This window comes from Silene latifolia, chromosome X, assembly GCF_048544455.1.
Source record: "Silene latifolia isolate original U9 population chromosome X, ASM4854445v1, whole genome shotgun sequence".
NCBI lineage: Eukaryota > Viridiplantae > Streptophyta > Magnoliopsida > Caryophyllales > Caryophyllaceae > Silene > Silene latifolia.
Genome location: NC_133537.1, coordinates 231,066,844 through 231,076,268, shown reverse-complemented (window position 1 = coordinate 231,076,268; position 9,425 = coordinate 231,066,844). Strand labels below are relative to the sequence as shown.

The window sequence follows — 9,425 nt, the reverse complement described above, 5'->3', positions numbered from 1 at the left end:
TTTTTTAAGTTATTGGTTTTGCACAGGTTAAACACACTAAATGAATTTTACAAACAGACTGACAGATTTTACAATGGTTTTCACCAAAACTTATAAAATACTTATAAAAGTGGAATTAAGGTTTCAAGGCCTAAAGTTTTACACACACCTCAATATACAGTGTCTCGGCGACATACTAAACTTTAGAGAATTAATCTTATGATTTAGTATTTTAAATCTAATTACAACATTTCAGCATCACTAATATCGTAAAACCCGTAACAACACCATAAAAACCGAAATAAATGCTATAACTCCAAAAATAACTACCACAAAAATTCATTGTATCTTAAAATCAATTATTCATTCCAGAAAAATAATTTACACAAGTTTAATATATAAAAATGAACTATTAAAACCCTAATATTTAAACAATCGATTAAAACATAAAGATCAATATATTAGTATAGATTCCCAATTGACAAAATAAAATTATGTATAGTCAAAAGTAATATATAGACATCATAGAACCAGGTTTCAATAATTTCTAAAATTATATATTAGTATAAATCATCATAAAATATTAAAAACTCTATAATACATGCAACTACAACAAGTAAATCGTGTAATACCTAGTAATGTCACCTCTATTCGCTATCCGAGTCGACAAGAGATTCCTCTTCATAAGGATCCCCTCGATAGCTTTGATAATGAACACAAGAATCAACCGAATCCATGCCTCTACTCAATTTTGTGCACCAAATCAACAGTCAACTTCGATTGAATCCAAACTTGAATTAAATTAGGAAAAACAAGAAGTTTAACTAAAGTTGTAGATGAGTCGAAATAAAGAAGTAAGAAGGTAAGCACGTACGTAAAAAATTATGAAATAAAGAAGCCAGAAGGCAAGTACGTACGTATTTTTAATTTTGTCGTCGAAACGTAGTAGGGTTTTGATTAATTTTTTTTTCTTTGAATGAAAGCCTAATGAATCTAGACAAAAGGTAAAGATTATAAGAGACTAAAATGAGAAATAAAGTCTTCTTAAACGTTTTAAGTTGACTGGCCAAAATGGTTGTTTAAACAACCAAGAATATCTTCCCATTTTAAATAACAATAAATATTTTTTTTTGAAGGAAATGATCTTAATAAATCGCCAAACGGCACCTACAAGAGATAAGTTTAATTGACAACAAAAAATCTAATAGAAACCAAAGGATAAATTCCTCTCGTAAAACTAGGTATCTCAAAACATGATATGAGAATTCGGCTCGTCCTTGTATCGTTCTCTTCATGTAGCGTTTAAGGGGATCCTTCGTTTGATTCATTGATGGAGAAATTTACCTTTTATCGACATCATAGATCGTCGGCGAATAACATGTATCAGTTGTGAAGTGGTATGACAAATCATCAACAAACCGCTCTTATCTATATTTCCAATAAAACAAAACTCTAGAATGATATAAAGAACAGAAAAAACTCCGAAATTCGAGACATACAAACAGATCTCACCAAAAGGGAGACTTTTATTAATGGATTCATAATTTTTCATATTAATAATTGATGAATAAGACTTTTATGGGGCTTACCATCAATTAATGGTCGATGGAAACTCCGGATTTGATTGTTGGAGGGTAGGGTTTTTAGAGAGAAAATGGGATGAGAGAGAGAGAGAGAGGGGGGAGGGGGGGGGGGGGGGAGAACGGTAACCGCCGTAATAAGAATAAATATTTTCGATAAGAAAAAATAAAAGGTATGATGTAAATATTATCTCATCAATTTTAATAAATACAAAGTAAGTGTACAAAATACTTTGTATTAAAATTACTATCACACTGTCCAAAAAGGTGATGAACCAGATTCGTTTTCCCATTTTATAAAAATGTGACATATAATTAAAAGTCGGTCCATTTATAAAATAGGACTAAAATTGATAAAAATGGTTTTAATTAAAACATTAAGTTAAAATTAGTATAAAAAGAAATAAAAATAATCCTCTTTAATGAAAATCAAATAAATGAGATTTATTAAAATTGCGCGTGTTACAACCTCCCCCACTAAGAAAAAGTTTCATCCTCGAAACTTGAAAGTAGAAAAATAAAATTTAAGTAGCAAGTACTTGTTAAAACATTTAAGCTAATTGAATGATTCGTAACGTCAGTGTTGCGTTCAAACCAACCTTCAAACAAGTTTTCAAAATTGAACTGTTAGAAATTACTTCTCTTGTTATTGAAGAAAAGATTACCCGTCGCAAACAATTATCCTCTCTTCCAAGATAAAATCAATTCCACATTTGAAAAATCAAATCTTAAAACCAAACATTAGCAAGTACCGAACTGGTCATTAGTCATTTTTAATGATAAGTTCTAGCATCCAACCAATGTCGAAATCCAGAACAAGATGTGTAAATTTACTTCAAAATCATAGGATAAATCAAATTTGTATATACAACATAACATTTGAGTGTTTTCTTAGGCATTAAAAAACTTTATTTCAAACAATTCTGGTATATTTCCAAACGAGTTTTAAGACATTTCGAGACAAACCCAAGTTTAAACACTAACCAAGAGTAAAACTAAAAGTGATGTTGATGTGACCATTATTTGAGCATATTTAGTCCCCAAATTAGCCCCGTTCCCATGCTTTTTAGTGCATATTTGGGTCATTTACTGTCTTTAGTCCTTTGTTTTGCATATTCTTTGAGATTTTGATCCCTTGGTAGGAAAGGAGTGCAAACCTTGCATTTTCATGGCAAAATGGAGCTAAATTGATTGAATTCAATGACCAAGAATCAAAGAGAAGACAAGACTAGAAGGCCTTTGTACATACTATAGTAGATGGGCAATGATGAGAAAAGATCCTTGCATCCCCGATGAAATCCTCAAGGATTGTATGAAGAGAAAGGAAGAAAAGAAGAAAGGAAGAAGCTGATCTACAATCCGAGCGGATTGCCCACAATCCGCCCGTCAAAGACAAGCAATCCGAGCGTCTTCCTCAGAAGGCGCTCGTCCAAAACCACCACAATCCGCCCGTCCACCCCACAAATCCGCTCGTCCAAAACACCCACAATCCGCTCGTCCCGTGCTCTGAACGCTCGGATTGTGTGACAGCTAATCCGTCTTCTACTTGTTCTATGAAGGATGCGCATACCTCGGGAAAGACTGGCAAAAAGGAGACTCGCATATTTTTCTGAAAGCAACGATTCCTCAAGGACTTAATCGTCATTTAAGCCCTTAGTAAACCCTAATTTGTGTACCTACTCCCCACTATAAATACCCCATTAGTCTAATTAGATTATGATGTTCTTCTTAGCAATATCTAGTGTAGTTTATATCAATCTAATCTCTCTTTAATCTTGAAATCAACATTTAATCAAATCTTAATACAAATCTCATTTCCTTAATTTCTCTTTTGTTCATCTTTCATTTTGGGTAATTGAAGATTATTTGGGTTATTATTGGGAGATTGACAACCTTCCAATCAATCATCAAGTACTTCTATTATTCTTGCTTTATTATTGGAATCATTAGTAGGTATAATTCTCTTAATCCCTTTTTAATTATTGTTAATTATCATCATTTATTCATCATGTTTTACTTTGTTGGTATGATTGACAACCTTGCTAGCATGTTCAACATGATAATGAGTGAGTAGTCTCCTTAGCTAGGGTTAATGGGTAATTAGGGGAAACCAACATGGGGGATGATTCATGCTTAAATTAATATGTTTTCATAGTTTATTTGCTTGCTTGTTGTGACCTCAACTTATGCACATGTTATGTTTGATGAAATGCGAGCCTATGAATCCTTGCATTTTTTTACCCATCACATATCTTTTCAATGAGTCTTGTAAGACAAAAACCAACTCGACTCTCATTAGACCATGCATATAGTTGAGTAGGGAAGATTAAATCGACTTGTAGGTGTTGTACAATCTAATCGATTCGGCTCTGGGATCCAAACTTTCCTAGGATTGTAAGATATAAACCAACTCGATCCATCACAACAATAATTGCTTGCTTATAATTTGAGAATATGTTCGTATGATCAATTTCCATGAATCCCCTATGACCCCATGACACCGTAGTGCCTTTTATCAATTGTTTACACCCCTTTTTAATCATCTTGCTTGTTTACTTTCATTGCTATTTACTTTAGTGATCTTCTACTTCAAACCCCAAATTGTGACACCCCTAGACACCGCTAGTTGCAATTGAAAATCTTATCTCAATTCCCGTACCTTGGGATCCGACCTTTACTTGCCTGTTTACTAATTGTAGAGTTGTTTGTGAAGTTATAAATAGTGTTTTAGTCTAGGTGCTCCTAACGACAAGTACCGAAAACTAAACCTCTCAAGAGAGTCCGACCAAAAATGGCGCCGTTGCCGGGGACGGTGTTAACTTGATTTAGATTTTCTTAGATTGTTATTAGTTGTGTCTTTCTTTGTCTTGGGGAAGTAAAACTCCTCAAGGTTTGTTCTAATTATTTTCAAATTGTTTGATATTTTGCATGTCTAGAAGATCACAAGGTAACTTGTTACCCTTTGATCAAGAAATTGAAAGGACTTTGACAAACAATAGAAGACTTGCTAGGAGAACTTAGAGAGGTATTGGTGAGGTTGTAGATATTCAACCAAACACTATTGAGTTCGTCAACCCTTTTGCAAGAGAAGGTGAGGAGAACCCAACACAAAATCCAACACAAAATCAACCCACACTGCCTAAATTTTCATCACATTCCGTACCAATCGAGGAGAACCTACCCAATGGTACTCCCACACCACAACACTTAACCGGAAATTTCATTGCCAAATCCGCATTTATCCAATTAGTCGAAAGAAGCCAATTTGGGGGGATGCCTAGTGAAGACCCTCACTCTCACATGGAGACTTTTTGTGACTATTGTGATGCGATTTCTCAAACCGGTGTAACTCAAAACCAAATCCGATGGGTCTTATTTCCTTTTTCTCTAATTGGCATCGCAAAACAAAGGTTGAAAGGCCTTGATAAGGCTACTCTCGGAATTGACTCTTGGAAGAAATTGGCTCTAACTTTCTACAAAAACTTCTACCCACCGAAAAAGACTAACATGCTAAGAGCTCAAATTACGGGCTTTAAGCAAAGAGATGAAGAATCCTTGTATGAAGCTTCGGAACGATTCAAAGGAATTTGTCGCTCATGTCTTCATCATGAACTTAGCGAGTGGTTCTTGGTACAACAATTTTGGAATGGTCTTTATGAAGACTCAAGAAACATTCTCAACATGGGATCAAATGGTATGTTCACCGAAGTTGACGATAATCAAACTTGGAACAACATTGAGGAAATGGCGGTCTATAATTCACAATATAATAGACCTCGTAAGGCTACTAGAGGAGGAAAGCATGAAGTGGACTCTATTACTCAATTGGGTGCTCAACTTAGTGCTCATATTGATACCATCAATTTGAAGTTCGAAAAAGCTATGGCTAGACTTGAAGAAGCCTCAAAATCACCAAAGCAACATGTTAATGCCATGACGGCATCTTCTCAATCCCAAGTGGGATATGTGAGAATTGTGGAACTTTGGGACATGACCAAAGTGAATGTAGGGGAAAAAATGAACAAGTGAATGCTTTTCAAGCATACAAGAGTGGTACCCCTTATTCAAATTATTACAATGAAAACACCAAATTCCACCCAAATCTCTCATACAAAAGCCAAAATGTTAAAAACCCTCAACCAACATACACCCCACCTCTCATGAGAAACCAAAATCAAAGACCCTTTTACAACCAAAACCAAGGTTACCAAAATCAAACTCTATACAATCAACAAAATGACCAAGGTTTTGATGTTCAAAAAGCGGTCCTCAAAATGCAAAAGAATCAACAAGAGTTTTTCACTCAAATGCAAAAGGATAGTCAAGCAAAGGAAATCACCATCAACAACATCCTAGCCCACACCAAAATGTTGGAAACCCAATTGACTCAACTAGCATCTTCAAGCTCACAAAGACAAAAGGGGCAGTTACCACCTTGATGTGACCATTATTTGCGCACATTTAGTCCCCTAATTGAGCCTATTTTGCATACTATTATAACATTCTATGGCCATTTTATCCGTCAAAACCTTCCTATTTGCTTTTCTATCGCATTTCATATGTTTTGTAGAAAAGGAGATAATAAGGCGGAAATTCCCGTCTTTCGTGCATATTTGAAAGCTTATTGATGATATTAGATGGATTAGTATGAAGAGGAGGCAAGAATGATGACCAAAGATGTAGGAATAAAGTATATGTAGAAGGATCAAAGGGTTAAAAGTAAGAATGACGAGAGGGAAGGCATTACAAGAAGAAATCGCTCAAAAACCGAACCAAGGGTTGCTCCTTTGGCTCTGAAAATATGCTAGATAGAACGGCATCGAAAAATCATGTGATCTAGGCTTTTGAATCACTCCAATAGGAGTCCGGATGAGGAAATAACGTCCGTTTTACAATCCGAGCTCAAGATACAGCTCAACCCGCTCGGGTCAAATTCAACCCGCTCGGGTTGAAGCCCAGGACGCCCATATTTCGCTAGGGACGGGCGTATTCCTGGACAGGGAGATTTTCCTTTCTACGTGAACTACAATCCGAGCGGATTCTCCCAAATCCGCCCGGATTGCATCTTCAGAATCCGCCCGGATTCTCCCAAATCCGCCCGGATTGCATCTTCAGAATCCGCCCGGATTCGCCCAAATCCGCCCGGATTGCATTTTCAGAATCCGCCCGTCCCGACCTTAATCCGCTCGGATTCCTTCACAGCATGATTTCGTCTTCTCCAAGCTTCAAAGAAAGACTCCCTTCCTTCAAGAAATACCGGAGTCTCCCTGCTCAAATCTCAAAAGTGTAATTACTAGTTTAGCCCTTAGTTAACCCTAATGCATCCACCTAATTTCCACTATAAATACCCCATTTGTAATAATCCTTGAAGACATCTTTTTAGCTAGATAAATCCTTCTTTAGATTAGATTAGGAGTAGATTAGAATAGATTACTCTTTAATCTTTCCACAAATTACACATTAATCTCTTCTTAATTATTGTTCAAGTTTATCATTCAAGTTTATTATTGGGTAATTGAAGATTATTGGGTTATTATTGGGAGATTGACAACCTTCCATCAATCATCAAGTTTCTTCTATTATTCTTTGCTTTATTATTTGGATCATCTCAAGTTTGGTATAAATCCTTTACTCTTTACTCTTTATTGTTTATTTCCTCATTCTATTATCATGTTTATACTTGTTGTGATGATTGACACCATTAATGACATGTTTCCCATGATAATGAGTGAGTAGTTTCTTTAGCTAGGATTAGTGGGTAATTAGGGGAAACCAACATGGGATTGATTCATGCTTAATCTAATATGTTCACATGATTAAATTGCTTGCTTGTTGTGATGTCAACTTTATGCACATGTTATGTTTGATGAAATGCTAAGCCTATGAATCCTTGCATTTTTACCATCTCTTATCTACTCAACTTGACTCGTAAGATATAAACCAACTCGAGTCTTGTTAGACCATGCATAGAAGTCGATTAGGAGGAAAGTAAGTCGACTTGTAGGTGTTGTACAATCTAATCGATTCGGCTCCGGGACCCAACTCTTCCTAAGAACCGTAAGATACCACCCAACTCGGTTCCTCCACAACATTAATTGCTTGCAACCTTGTAAACATGTTTGTATGATCAACACCATGAATCCCCCATAACCCCATGATATCCTAGCACTTTTAATCAATTGTTTACATCTTTCCTTTTATTGCTCGTTCTACTTTATTGCTTGCATTAGTCTAGACAGAACTACAAACCCCATCAATTGTGACACTAGCATAAATTGAGATAGATAGACTTAGAACCCAAAGCACACCGTCCCATGGATCGACCTCGACTTACCGCTAACTAGTTGTTTGTTGAGTATTATAAATGTGTTTGATTGGATGAGTGACGACATCGTCCCCATCAAAATGGCGCCGTTGCCGGGGATGGTGCTATGTGATTAAGTTCTTACTTGTTTGTCTATTTTGATTGTGCTTTCACCTTGAGGAACTTGTTCCTCAAGGATTGTTCTTACCATTTTTGTGTAGTTTCCATGCTTGTAGTTGTTTCCTTGTCTTAGTGATGATGACTCAAGACTTGACATATGGAGTATGTGGTGGATCTTTTGAGTATGACTATGGGTATGGGGAGTTTGAGGAGCAAGTCAATACAAACCTACCTTATTATTTGTACAACGAAAATCCTAACCACTACCCCAATTTTTCCCACCAAAATCACCACACCCAATATCAACAACAACCACACACCCAATGCCAATTTCACAATGAGCTTCAATTGCCACAATACAACCACTTTCACACCTACCCACAACAAGAAGATGAACCCATTGAAAACATGATTCTCCAAATGATGGGAGATCAACAAAACTTCTTCAAACAAATGCTAGAAGAGAGCCGAAAAGAAGATAATGTTCTTAAAGACATTGTTATCCAAAGAGAGGAATTGGGGATTCAAATTGCCCAATTAAAAGAATCCCAAGCAATCACTCCCCTCCACTCCTTGGACATTGACCATGAATGTGAGTTTGTAGGAGCTACCTTTGATAAGAAGTGGGAAGAGCCAACCTCATTGAGCTCTTGTGAGTATGAAAGTGTGGTATTTGATGATGAAGACATGAGGTTGAGTAAGCCAAATACTCTTAACCTTTGTGAGTATGAGGGTGTATCATTTGATGTGAACATTGAGGTGTTGGAGGAAGAATTAATGAAGAAGAATGAAGCCCCCATTTATGACTCTTATGGAGATAGCGATGATGACGAGCCTAAGGGATGGACTTGTAATATCACCTTCCTTGAGGAACCTATCCTTGAGACCTTTGAGATATCCTATCATGAAGGTGAATGTCCTTTCCTTATATCCCATGAAGACTACTTGACACCTACCATGGAGCCAATGATTGTTGAAGAGGATATGGTGGACCTTCTTCACAAGGTCAAAGCATCATACAAAAGCTACTTGGACGAAAAGCTCAAGGAGAAACTTGCACGTGAAGCTACTTGTGGAAATTTGGCATCCACAATGCCAACTTCTAAGGAGCTCGATCATCAATGTTATGACAATTCTCCTTCCACCTTGGAAGGATTGAAAAATCAAAATGCTATCACCGTCACCAAAATTGAAAAAGAAGGTGGTGAGTTGAAGTCTCCGGACAAATATGAACCATACTTCATACCTAGTGTTGACGAGAATCATGGGCTTATTGGTTTGAAGCATCGGGAAAGCTCTAGTGCTAAGGACAAGGTGAAAGAAAGAACATATGACAAACTTCCTTGGCCAAATTTCATTTTCAAATGGAGCAACCCATACTTATGCTTATTTGGAGCTTGTTCACAAACTTTTGATCTTCTTTTAAGAGCCTTGAGCTCTAT

The 9,425-nt window shown here is 36.4% G+C and overlaps 1 non-coding gene across 1 annotated transcript; it reads right to left on the bottom strand.

Annotated features, from left to right (window-relative positions):
- Positions 1-5,066: 5,066 nt before the first annotated feature.
- LOC141624818 (small nucleolar RNA R71) lies at positions 5,067-5,173 on the bottom strand. Its single transcript, XR_012534621.1, has one exon. It is a non-coding gene; the product is annotated as a small nucleolar RNA R71 (small nucleolar RNA).
- Between the last annotated feature and the right edge of the window lie 4,252 nt (positions 5,174-9,425).